The following is a 13,320-nucleotide window of genomic DNA, read 5'->3' as shown; positions in this document are numbered from 1 at the left end:
TAAACACTTACTCTGTGCCAAGCACTGATCTAACCACTGGAGAAGTTACAAGCTAATCAGACTGGATCCAGTCCCTGTCCCACATGGGGCTCACAGTTTAAGTAGGAGGGTGGACAACTGTTTAGCTTGTTGTGGGCAGGGAATAAGTGTGTCATATTTTTAGAGAGTATACTCCCAAGCTCTTAGTACAATGCACTGTACACAGTAAGTGCTCAGTAAATACCATTGATCATGCTCTCCCAAATGCTTAGTACAGGGCTCTGCACACAGTAAGTGCTCAATAAATACAATTGATTGAATGATTACTCTCCATTTTACAGATGAGGTAACAGAAATACAGAAAGGTTAAATGGCCTAGTGGAAAAAGCATGGGCCTTGGAGTCAGTTTCTCAGTTTCATCAACAGTATAATAGGGATTCAATAACTTTTCTCCCTCCTACTTAGATTGTGATCCCCATGCAGGACAGGGTCTGTGTCCAACCTTATTGGTCTGTACTTACCCCAGTGCTCAGAACAATATTTGACACATAGTAAGCACTTAACAAATACCATAAAAAGTGACTTTCCCAAGATCACAAGATCACGCAGCAGACAGGCAGCAGAGTCAGAATTAGAACCCAGGTCCTCTGACTCAGTCAATCAATCAGTGGTATTTGTTCAGGCCCATGCTCTTTTCCCTAGGCCATGCTGCTTCTTATATCATTCTGCATATGTTTTGCCATTCCTCCAAAGATTTCCCACTCACTTTCATGTCAGACAGAAACTCCTAACAACTGACTTTAGGTACTTTAAAAGTGCTATTTGCTAAACACGTCTTATGGGTCAAGCACTGTTCTAAGCACTGGGGTAGGTACAGGGTAATAATAATAATAGTGATGATGGATTCTGGTATTTCTTAAGTGCTTACTGTATGCCATTGATGGGGTGGATGCAAGCAAATTGGATTGGACACAGTCCCTGTCTCACATGGGGCTCACAGTCTTAATCCCCATTTTAGAGATGAGGAAACTGGAGCACAGAGAAGTGAAGTGACTTGCACAAGGCCACAAGCAGACAAGTGGTGGAGAGGGATTAGAAGCCATGACCTTTGGACTTCCAGGCCTGTGCTCTAGCCACTATTCATTCATTCATTCATTCAATAGTATTTATTGAGCGCTTACTATGTGCACAGCACTGTACTAAGCGCTTGGGATGAACAAGTCGGCAACAGATAGAGACAGTCCCTGCCGTTTGACGGGCTTACAGTCTAATCGGGGGAGACGGACAGACGAGAACAATGGCACTAAACAGCGTCAAGGGGAAGAACATCTCGTAAAAACAATGGCAACTAAATAGAATCAAGGCGATGTACAATTCATTAACAAAATAAATAGGGTAACGAAAATATATACAGTTGAGCGGACAAGTACAGTGCTGTAGGGATGGGAAGGGAGAGGTGGAGGAGCAGAGGGAAAAGGGGAAAATGAGGCTTTAGCTGCGGAGACGTAAAGGGGGGATGGCAGAGGGAGTAGAGGGGGAAGAGGAGCTCAGTCTGGGAACGCCTCTTGGAGGAGGTGATTTTTAAGTAAGGTTTTGAAGAGGGAAAGAGAATCAGTTTGGCAGAGGTGAGGAGGGAGGGCGTTCCGGGACCGCGGGAGGACGTGACCCAGGGGTCGACGGCGGGATAGGCGAGACCGAGGGACGGTGAGGAGGTGGGCGGCAGAGGAGCGGAGCGTGCGGGGTGGGCGGTAGAAAGAGAGAAGGGGGGAGAGGTAGGAAGGGGCAAGGTGATGGAGAGCCTTGAAGCCTAGAGTGAGGAGTTTTTGTTTGGAGCGGAGGTCGATAGGCAACCACTGGAGTTGTTTAAGAAGGGGAGTGACATGCCCACTATACCAGGCTGCTTCTCCTAATCAGGTCAGACACACTCCATGTCCCACATGAGGTTTATTGTCTAAATAATGACTTCATCGTCTTTCTTCTCCTACTATACTCCAATTCACAATCTGTTCCTCCCAAGATTTATTGAGTATTTACTCTTTCTAGAGCATTGTACTAAGCATTTGGGAGAGTACAATATAGCAATATGATGGAAACAGTGCTCTGCACATTGTAAGCGCTCAATAAATGCTATTGAATGGATGATTGAAACATTCCCTGCCCGCAACAGGCTAAATGCATATTCTCCCTTCTACTTAGATTGTGAACCTTATGTGGGATAGGGACTGGGTCCAATCTGATTAGCTCTGAATCTGTGCCTCATTTTTGACTCTCTGACGATCCTGGCTCATACTCTTCTTCCTTCCTAGATCTCTGTGTCCTTTCAAATCAGTGATCCCTCAGCACTTCCCATCTTCAGAATCCCTCTGAAATCTCACTTCCTCCAGGAACCTTTTTCCAATTAATTTTTCTTCTCCCCCGGTTACTTCCTCATTATCATTTTAGCACTTTTGCCCTCTTTAGTTCTTGTTGCATTTTGCACCAATCATTTCACATTAAGTATTTGAACACTTCCCTCTCCTAGTTGTTTCAAGTCTGTTTCCTCAGCTAAATTGTAATGTACATGAAGATTGGGATAATGTCTTCTTCTATGGCACTTTCCCAAGCATCTAGTTCAGCATCTAGAACACATAATAGGTGTTCAATAAATATAATTGATTAATTGATTGACTAATATTCATTCATTTATTCAATCAATCATATTTATTGAGTGCTTACTATGTGCAGAGCACTGTACTAAGCGCTTGGAATGTACAATTCAGCAACAATTCAGACAATCCCTGCCCAATCTAACTGCAGAAATCAAAATTTAACAGCTGGTACCATCTCACACAAAACAGCGTGGCTCAGTGAAAGAGCACGGGCTTTGGAGTCAGAGGTCATGGGTTCGAATCCCGGCTCGGCCACTTGTCAGCTGTGTGACTTTGGGCAAGTCACTTAACTTCTCGATGCCTCAGTTACCTCATCTGTAAAATGGGGATTAAGACTGTGAGCCCCACGTGGGACAACCTGATTCCCCTGTGTCTACCCCAGCGCTTAGAACAGTGCTTGGCACATAGTAAGCGCTTAACAAATACCAGCATTATTATTATTATTAAAACATAATCTCGAAGAGGTCAAGTTATTCTCTGGGTTTTATTTTTGTTCCCAATCTATGATATATCAGATATTTAAGGATTATCAAAGCAGATTTGTAAATAGCTGTTCAGCCAATTTACCCTGGGCAATACTAACTTCATCCAGGTGAGGAGACAGGCTATTTATTTTGAATGGGTCTCACTTGTTGGGAGTATGCCTTTAAAAGGGACAGGAAGTGGTGGTAGAGAGAAGAGTGAGCTATGTAAGTAGTGTAGCTATTGGATATGGAATAAGTGGGATGTGTGGTATTTTTTTTTTTATCTACTGATGAATGGTTTGTACTCTTTAAGCTAAATGTTCTTCGCCTTGTTGCAAAAGAGGTATTGTGTTTAGGGTCCTCTGACATTTTAGAGGTGTCTGTTCCTTAGAGATTTTTCCACACTTTTTTTCCTGTATTATTTACTTAACTATGTTTTCTTTTTTTTTCCCCCTGCAGCTGCTTCTGTCTTTGCTTCTCTTTTCTGGACCACCATTAAAAGATAGCGTGGGCTATTGGAAAGCGTATTGGACTGGAAATTGGGAAGTCTGGGTTCTAATTCTCTACTAACTAGTGACTGGATTTGAAAGATTGGGTAAGTCACTTAATCTCTACTGCTTTTATTTTCTTCATCTGTCAAATGAAGATAATTCTTGCCTTTCTCTACTTTACAACAGTGTGGTGAAGATAAAGTGATATAACTGATGTGAAATTACCAGGGAGGGGAGTATAAAATTCTGCTCAACTAAAAATATGGTGACATTGTTAATATTTATATTTTCTAATATCTTCAGACTTCTGTAACTTTATGGACCAAAATGCTTCATAGTTATTTTCCCATGAGTCAATTTTGTCTGAAGTTAAAAATAAGCCTCTTTTTCATAACTCAATTTACCTTGTACAAGCCTCTTTAATGTGTTTGGAAACAAATTTTACATGGACTGCTTTTCTTTTTTTTTTTTTTTTTTCCCTCCTCTGTTTACCGAAGGTGTGGTTCATGAATGGTCTTCTTCTAGAGATGCAAGTAACTTCAAAGGTAGAACAAATTACTTCCCAATTCTATAGAAATAGACCTCAGTTCCAGCCCACATGCTGAGACTTAATTGATAGGTGATTGTCCTAGAACTACTCACTTCTCGAAACAAGCGTTATCTTGACAAGGTACTTAAGATAAACAGAAAGAGTCCTTTACCCCTCCTAAAGGCATAGAATGATAAAGATGTGAAATCTGGTCAGAATCCCCAAGGGAACTCTGCCTAAGTGTTGTGGAGGGCTTTTTTGGTATTTTTTTCCTTTGGAATTGAGACCAATTTAACATATTTAATCATTTTCAAAAATATTCTAATGCCATAGCAAACCCCACCCCCCACTCTGGCTTCCACAAGCTTATTTAGGTTATAAATAGGCTTCTTATCCTGTGGAGCTTGTTTTAAGTGCTGGAGGGGAAAAAAGTTACTCATTCCATTATGAAGAGAAAATTACTTCTACCCTACCCAAATCTATATTAATGTCTGTCTCTCCACCTCTAGACTGTAAACCTGTGGGCAGGCGAGTTGTCTGTTGTACTTTCCCAAGTGCTTAGTTCAGTGATCTGCCCTCAAATATGAATGAGGTGATTAGAGAAGTGGGGAAATCAGTGTCATATCTATTTTCTTCCACCAGGATAGTTCCTTCACCCTAGAAAACTATTGTTAATATTTTTTATGGTACTTTAAGTGCTTACTATGTACCAGGCACAGTACTAAGCAATGGGGTTAAGTACAATTACTCAATTTGATCACAGTCCCTGTTCCACATAAAACTCAATCTTAATCCCCATTTTACAGATGAGAATTGAAGCACAGAGAAGTAAAGTGACTTGTCCTAGGTCTCACAGCAGAAAAATGGCAGAGCCAGGATTAGAAACCAGGTCTTTCAGACTCCCAGGCCCAAGCTCTCTCCACTAGACCATGCTGCTACCATTCAGGACCAAATGTGTGGAACGTAGTCAGGGATTTACCTTATCCCCATCTCGCTAAATCAAGCACAGCATTCAGCTGTTGAAATCTTCTGTCCTTGAGCCTCCTCCTTTAGACTGAGTCTCTACTCCCAACTCCATTTTTATGGTATTTAGGTGCTTTATGTATCAGGTATTCTGTGCTGTTAGATAAGACAATCATGTCCCATATTCATTCAATCCTATTTATTGAGCACTTGCTGTGTGCATATCATTGTACTAAGCACTTGGGAGAATACAATAAAACAGACACATTCATAAAACAGATACATTCTCTACCCACAATAACTTTACAGACTGGCAGGGGAGATAGATATCGATGTGAATAAATAGGTACATAGCTGTAATTTAAGTGCTCTGCAGGTAAGAAGGGGGAAGAACAAAGGGAACAAGTCAGGGTGATGCAGAAGAGAGTGGGAGAAGGGAGAAGTCTAGGAAGGTCTCTCGGAGCTGATGTGTTCTCAAAAAGGTTTTGAAGGTGAGGAGTAACTGGCTCTTAGCTTGAATCCCCATTGTGCAGATGGGGTAACTGAGACACTGAAAAGTGAAGTGATCTGTCCAAGGTTACACTACAGACAAGTGGTAGAGTTGGCATTGGAAGCCAAGTTCTTTGACTCCCAGGTTTATGCTTTTTCCACTAGGCCGTGCTTCTCTACCTATAGACACCACCCCCGCCCTTGGCTTTTCTTTTGAGCTCTTACCGTATACAGAGCACTGTACTAGGTGTTTGGAAGAGTACAATATAATAGAGCTGGTAGATGTGTATCTCAAGCTACCTTCGTGTTTACTGATCATCAAGCTATCCCTGATCCTCCAACTAGACTTTGCCTCCTTATTCAATTACCTCATACCCTCTGCCCCAGCTATTCAATGAATTTAGCAAGTTTACTGATTACAAGATGAATGAAGAGTGGATAGGGAGAGATCTCAATTCCACTTCTTTCAGAATGCCATATCATGGGTGACAGAGAATTTCAAAGTCATCTATTGCAGATGTTGCCTGTCTGTGCTTCTCCTTTCTCTCTCCTGAACAATACTTATGCAGACCTTTCATTCATTCATTCAATAGTATTTATTGAGCGCTTACTATGTGCAGAGCACTGTACTAAGCGCTTGGGATGAACAGGTCGGCAACAGATAGAGACAGTCCCTGCCGTTTGACGGGCTTACAGTCTAATCGGGGGAGACGGACAGACAAGAACAATGACAATAAACAGCGTCAAGGGGAAGAACATCTCGTAAAAACAATGGCAACTAAATAGAATCAAGGCGATGTACAATTCATTAACAAAATAAATAGGGTAACGAAAATATATACAGTTGAGCGGGCGAGTACAGTGCTGTGGGGATGGGAAGGGAGAGGTGGAGGAGCAGAGGGAAAAGGGGAAAATGAGGCTTTAGCTGCGGAGAGGTAAAGGGGGGATGGCAGAGGGAGTAGAGGGGGAAGAGGAGCTCAGTCTGGGAACGCCTCTTGGAGGAGGTGATTTTTAAGTAGGGTTTTGAAGAGGGAAAGAGAATCAGTTGTGAGGAGGGAGGGCGTTCCAGGACCGCGGGAGGACGTGACCCAGGGGTCGACGGCGGGATAGGTGAGACCGAGGGATGGTGAGGAGGTGGGCGGCAGAGGAGCGGAGTGTGCGGGGTGGGCGGTAGAAAGAGAGAAGGGAGGAGAGATAGGAAGGGGCAAGGTGATGGAGAGCCTTGAAGCCTAGAGTGAGGAGTTTTTGTTTGGAGCGGAGGTCGATAGGCAACCACTGGAGTTGTTTAAGAAGGGGAGTGACATGCCCAGATCGTTTCTGCAGGAAGATGAGCCGGGCAGCAGAGTGAAGAATAGACCGGAGCGGGGCGAGAGAGGAGGAAGGGAGGTCAGAGAGAAGGCTGACACAGTAGTCTATGGAATGTCTCATCAAGGTTCCAAACATCTGAGTTTCTATGGCTTGAGTGTCCCTTTCCATAGCTATTGTTAGCTTGGGAGATCCCCATTCTAACCATGGTAGCTGACTTTTTTAGCAAACAGGAATTGAGGCTTCTAGCTTAAGGAGCTTTTGGGGGAAATGAGGAATCTTAGCTCTGGAAATTCCAGTAGCATTTTGTTAAAAGTTTGTATTTTCATCTGGAGTCAAGCACCTTTAAGGTGTTGCAATACAAATTTTTTACTTTTAGGAATTAAATGATTAAATACTTAAAGCAAAATTAGTGTCTTGTAGAAAATGAATCTTTTGGGAAGGGAAAACATGCCTATTATACATCAATGAAAAGAGAACTAGCTTTCTTGGAGAGAGTTTAATGGGGTTAAAGTGAGAAATATTAGCATTCTAGTGATAGCATCTTGAATTACAGAGTGCCAAACATTCCATGTAGCAGTGCATTGGGTAACTTGTAATTTAGATTGCTTTATTTTTCAGCATTTTGTTTGATCCTCATTCCTATTTTTCCTGTTAGTCACTCGGTTATTGTCTTTCTTGGCTATTGTTTGCAAAGATTCGAGCTGTAACCATGAAGAACATTCATTCCCGGCACTATATTTGGGGTTTAAATCAGTCACACAATGAGAAACCCCAAATTAGTCTAAGCAATTCATTTAAAATCTTGTAAAGGGAGAACAACTCGAGTTTTACAAGGAAATTTGAAGAAAGCCAGTATGTCACTATCAGATAAAATTAACAAAAACTAAAACTCTTATTAGTGAGTCATTGAAAGTGTAGCTAAAACTTTGAAGTGTTTTTAGTTGAGGTATCATACTCTATTAGGAAACGTGCTAAATATGAATTATAGTTCCTCTCCTATTGTCAGTAATAGGAGAGAGGCTCGCAATTAGCATTCCACCAGAGTCCCTTCAAGCACTCCCCACTCTTCTTTGAATTCTCATAATCTGTTTTAAGGAATTGAAAATAGGATTTGCCTATCCTGATGGCATCACTACAGTGTGGAGTTGGGAAAATGGTTGACATACTGGTGGTGTTCCCACTATGATGATGGTGGTATTTAAGTGCTTACTGTGTGCCAAGAACTGTTGTAAATACTGGATACAAGGTTATCAGTTTGGATGGAGTCCCTGTCCCACACTGGATTTAGTCTTAATCTCCATTTTACAGTTGAGGTAACTGAGGCAGAGAAGTGAAGTGACTTGCCCAAGGTCACACAGCAGGAAAGTGGCAGAGGCAGGATTAGAACCCAGGTCCTGGCTCCGAGGCCTGTGCTCTGTCCACTAGGCAACACTGCTTCAGAGAAACTTCAGCTCCAAACAGCTATTTCCTCTACTAGGTTGTCAGAATCAATCAGAAAATCCTGCTCATGGGAAATAGATACTTTACTCCTTTACTCCAGTAGGCCTTTACTCCTTGGCCCACTGGTCTTTTCCCACCTAGAGGATTTGTAATAGAGAAGCAGAGTGGCTTAGTGGAAAAAGCCCGGGCTTGGGAGTCAGAGGTCATGGGTTCTAATCCTGACTCTGCCACTTATCAGCTGTGTGACTTTGGGCAAATCCTTTAACTTCTCTGTGCCTGTTACCTCATCTGCAAAATGGGGATTAAGATTGGGAGCCCCACGTGGGGCAACCTGATTACCTTGTATCTATCTCAGTGTTTAGAACAGTGCTTGGCACATAGTAAGTGCTTAGCAAAAATGCCAGCATAATTATTATTATCTCTCCATAAAATCAACCAAAAAACAATTTAATCATGGTTTTTGTTAAGGGCTTACTATGTGCCAGGCACTGTTTAAGCACTGGGGTGGATAAAAGCAAATTGGGTTGGACACAGGCCCTGTCCACATGGGGCTCACAGTCTCAATCTCTATTTTATGGATGAAGTAACTGAGGCAGAGAAGTGAATTGATTTGACCAAGGTCACACAGTAGACAAGTGGTAGAGCCAGGATTAGAACCCATGACCTTCTGATTTCCAGGCCTGTGCTCTATCCACTACACCATGTTCCCAACAGGTCCCAAACAACAGCAGCAGAAGGGGTCACTGGACCAATTTTACCCCTCTTCTACTCTCTAGCTCTGTTGTGTTCCTAAACAGTTCCTTCCTGAAAGCAGCTTTCCCTTAGCATTCCAGTGGATAGTTGTGAATTCTCCAGTTCTGTGACTTGGGCTTGGGGGGTTAGTATATTCGAAGTATGTATGAATGAATGGCTAGCTGTAAGTCCCTGTTTACTACTTCACACAACCCACTAGCTTCCTGAAAAGCAAGTCTGAGTCAAATCAATTTAATTAAGTAACAAAGATGGTTGTTATGGTAACAATGCTACTAATTTGTTACAGCAAATACTCTGTGAGATTGAACTGTTGCCAAGCAACAGCCAATGAACTAGGAGACAGATGATGACAAATCCTAGCTCGTATAGATGTTGTGATCCAGTCATGAATGAGGCCTCTGTTCCTGATGGTGTCCCTAAGCGATATCACCTGGATAGCTTATGTTACACAGAGTAACACATCACACAAAAAAAATCCTTTTTATCTATTTAAAATTTCTGCATGAGATCTAATCAAGCTAACTAGGTGGTGTCATTTCATTCCGAACATTAGAACACTGCATTCTGTATGCCGCCTACTTGCTTTCCTTATGTAAGTTAAGTGTTCCTGAAGATGTATTATTTTTTTAATTCCTCTTTTTGTAAATCAATGATTTTATAAAGTCACACTACAAGGGTCAAGGATGAATCTGCTCAAACCAATGTGTCTGGAGTATAATAAAATTATCTTATTCAGAATATTTGGAGAACAAGTTTTATTCTCAAGATGATCCCCTCATATTTTAAGATTTCATTTACTTTCATTTGTGGAAATAAAATCAGTATATTTTTCTCTATAATGAAAAGCCATAGACAGCTCACATCACCTCTGTTCTGTCCAAATGAGCACCAAGTGAATTACGAGTGGTTGACATTTTGGGTGAGAGTGTCTTCAAGAGTAAAATCATAGGTGCTACTTTTCTATGGGGAACATTCCATTGGGAGTTGGGAAAACGTTGAAACTTCTGTTTCCAGCAGAACCTTCAAATAGGCAGTTGAGCTAGTGAATAGAGTATGGACCCAGGAGTCAGAAGGACCTAGGTGCTAATTCTGCCTACACCACTTGTCTGCTGTGTGACTTTGGGCAGATCACTTTTGTGACTGTCACCATCTGTAAAATGGGCATAAAGATTGTGATCCCCATGTGGGACAAGGACTTTGTCCAACCTGATTAGATTAGGTCTGCTCCAGATTATACAACAGTGTTTGACACACAAGCACTTAACATAGCATTTTCATTATTCTATGCTTTCTCTTTGTTTTTATATTTTCGAAGTCCTTTGAAGTTCAGTGTTGACCAGGGAAAACTGTAAATTGACACTTTTAGCCCTTACTGAAAATTTGACAATCATTTGAAACTTTATCTTCTAGAAATTCACGTGAGTTGCCTTGGGGGGGCGGGGGTGTCTTTTTGAGCACTTGTGTCAGGCACTGTACTAAGCACAGGTTAGATACATGCTAGTCAAGTTGGACATAGTACATGTCTCACATTGGGCTCACAGTGTTAATCACCATTTTTGGCATGTAGTAACTGAGGCCCAGAGAACTGAAGTGACTTTCCCAAGGTCACATGGCAGACAAGTGGCTGAGCTGGGCTTGGAACCCAGGTCCTTCAGGCTTGTTCCTGAAATGGATTGTGACTAAAGTTCTGGGGTCTTGCTGAAAGCCTTGGGCAGTTAGGAACTGAATTAACGGTGCAACAGAATTTAAAATTTTGAGAAGGTCTTGAGTATGGCTGTTAGCTAAGTGGACTCATCCATTCAGTTAGATTGCTATGAAAACCAGATCCTTTCTTTCAGATGGGAACCCATCTAGCAAGAACTTGATTATCTTTCTACAGAAAAGTTCTGGGCATGTCACTGCCCCTCATCCCCCTCAAATCTCCAGGGGTTGCCTATCAATCTCCATATCAAATAAAAGCTCCTCATTATTGGCTTCAAAGCTCTCCAGCACCTTGCCCCTTATCTCACCTCTCCTCTCATTCTACATCCCAGCCTGCACACTTCACTCCTCTGGTACCAACCTTCTCAATGTGCCTCAATCTTGCCTGTCCTGCCTTTGATCCCTCATCCATGTCATACCTCTGGCTTAGAATGCCCTCCCTCCTCAAATCCATCAAACAATGACCCTTTCTCCCCCACCCTTCAAAGCCCTTCTGAAGGCTCACCTCCTCCAAGAAGCCTTCCCAGACTAAGCCCCTCTTTTCCTCAGTTCCCCTTCCCTTCCACATCACCTCGACTCTCTCACTTTGCTCTTCCTGCCCTCCAGCTCCACAGCGTATGTGTGTGTGTCTATAGATGCCTGTTTACTTGTTTTGATGTCTGTCCACTCCTTCTAGATTGTAAACCCAGTGTGGGCAGGAATTCTCTCTCTATTGCCGAATTGTACTTTCTAAGAATTGAGTACAGTGCTCTGCACACAAAGTACTCAGTAAATAAGATTAAATGAATTAATATCAATGGTTTTTCATTGAACAATAATAGTAGGATAACATCACCAAATTCTTTTATATTTTAGCCCCAAGGGAATGTTTTGGGGGATTATAATAATGATGATAATAATGAGGTATTAAGGGCTTCTTCTTATAAAGGCCAAGCACTGTACAAAGTGCTGAAGTAGTTACAAGATAATCAGAATCAGGTTCCACCTGGGACCCTCAGTCTGAGGGAGAACTGGTATTGAATCCCCACTTTACAGATGAGGCACAGAAAAATGAAATTACTTGCCCAAGCTCCTACAGCAGGTGTGTGGTGGAGCCAGGATTAAAACTCAGGTCTTCTCTCGCTCAGACCCATGCTTTTTCCACTAGGCCATACTGTTTTTATTGTCTGTGAAGGCCTTCAGGAATGGAGAGCATTTTCGATGATCAGGGGGATATCATCTCATTTTTCTTTTCCTTTTTCTTTTTTTCTAATGTTCACCTCAGATGGGTCCAAATTAGACCTTGGCGAATGAAAGAAATAAGAGAACGATCTGAGTTGGAGGCCATGTGAGCAGAAGCATATGGTGGTATTAAAGAAATTTTTGTAATAAAAGACAACAACTTCCAACCCGTCATGTGCTTTAAAACACACAAATATGACCTATCCCAATGGCTTTCCTGGCAGCCTTGCTTTTCCCTGATAATTACAGTGTTGCAGGAGTGTCCATTGTTCTCCATTCTGTTTCTCTACTAATAATCCCTGTTCCATTCTTCTCTATAGCATTCATTTCCCTAACCTCTTGGTACCAATTTCTCATCCCTATCACCTGCATTAAACTAATTTAACCCAACTTAGGTTGAATACAATTGTTTGGTTGTACTACATTTCTGAAGGCTGAATCTGATAACATACAAGACATCAGGGAAGCATTAGGAAGACATGCTTAGTTTATATAGCATAGCATGAGATGGTGGTACCTTTTGCATAACCTTGAGCAAGGAAGCGATAATATAGTAATTGTAATAATTACTATAATAACAATATAGTATTTATTAAGCACTTATGTGCTGGGCACTGAACTATGTACTGGGGTGGATACAAACAAACTGGGTCTCAATCCCCATTTTACAGAGGAGGTTACTGAGATACAGAAGTGAAGTGACTTGCCCAAAGTCACACAGCATAGAAGTGGTGGAATAGGAATTAGCACCCATGACCTTCTGACTCCTAGGCCTGTGCTTTATATACTATGCCATGCTGCTTCTAACTACCTATAAAGACAACATTCTAAAATCACTTTTATTCATGTCTTCCACCCAAACTTCTGGCTAACCTTGTTTTGTATGATATGAAGTTTGGTTTAATTTACACAAAACTTTCTTTAAAGGTAACATTTAGCCTGCCTCAATCTCTTAAAACAGTGGTCCCACGTATTTAATTTTAAGGGAATGCCTATGCCACAAAAATGAGCAGAATCAACACCCTCCTTTGCCTCTTTGAGCTTTCTCTATGAAGATGAGGATGAATATGAGAGTGAACCCACTTCTGATCTGGTCCAATTTTTTCTTTGGGGACCGTCAATTCCAGATTTAAATAGAAAGTGTATGACACTAGAACTGGTACTGGTAAGGCAAGGTGTGCTTCTTTTCTCTCTTTCCAACAAAGAGTTGGGATCCCGTGGGTCCATGGACCTGGAATTGGACCACACTACATTAAGAAAATTTGTGCCACCTAGGCAGGCACTTTCTTTTTTCCAGGAAGAAAATTTGGGCAATCCAGTAGTTGCAATAGGTG

The 13,320-nt window shown here is 41.8% G+C and overlaps 1 long non-coding RNA gene across 1 annotated transcript; it reads left to right on the top strand.

Annotated features, from left to right (window-relative positions):
* The first annotated feature begins 3,556 nt into the window (after positions 1-3,556).
* LOC114813663 lies at positions 3,557-12,196 on the top strand. The gene is made up of 2 exons (XR_003761375.1): positions 3,557-3,686; positions 12,030-12,196. It is a non-coding gene; the product is annotated as an uncharacterized LOC114813663 (long non-coding RNA).
* The last annotated feature ends 1,124 nt before the right edge of the window (positions 12,197-13,320 follow it).

The sequence above is a fragment of the Ornithorhynchus anatinus genome, chromosome 1 (assembly GCF_004115215.2).
Source record: "Ornithorhynchus anatinus isolate Pmale09 chromosome 1, mOrnAna1.pri.v4, whole genome shotgun sequence".
Lineage (NCBI taxonomy): Eukaryota > Metazoa > Chordata > Mammalia > Monotremata > Ornithorhynchidae > Ornithorhynchus > Ornithorhynchus anatinus.
This window is presented reverse-complemented; position numbering and strand designations above follow the sequence as displayed.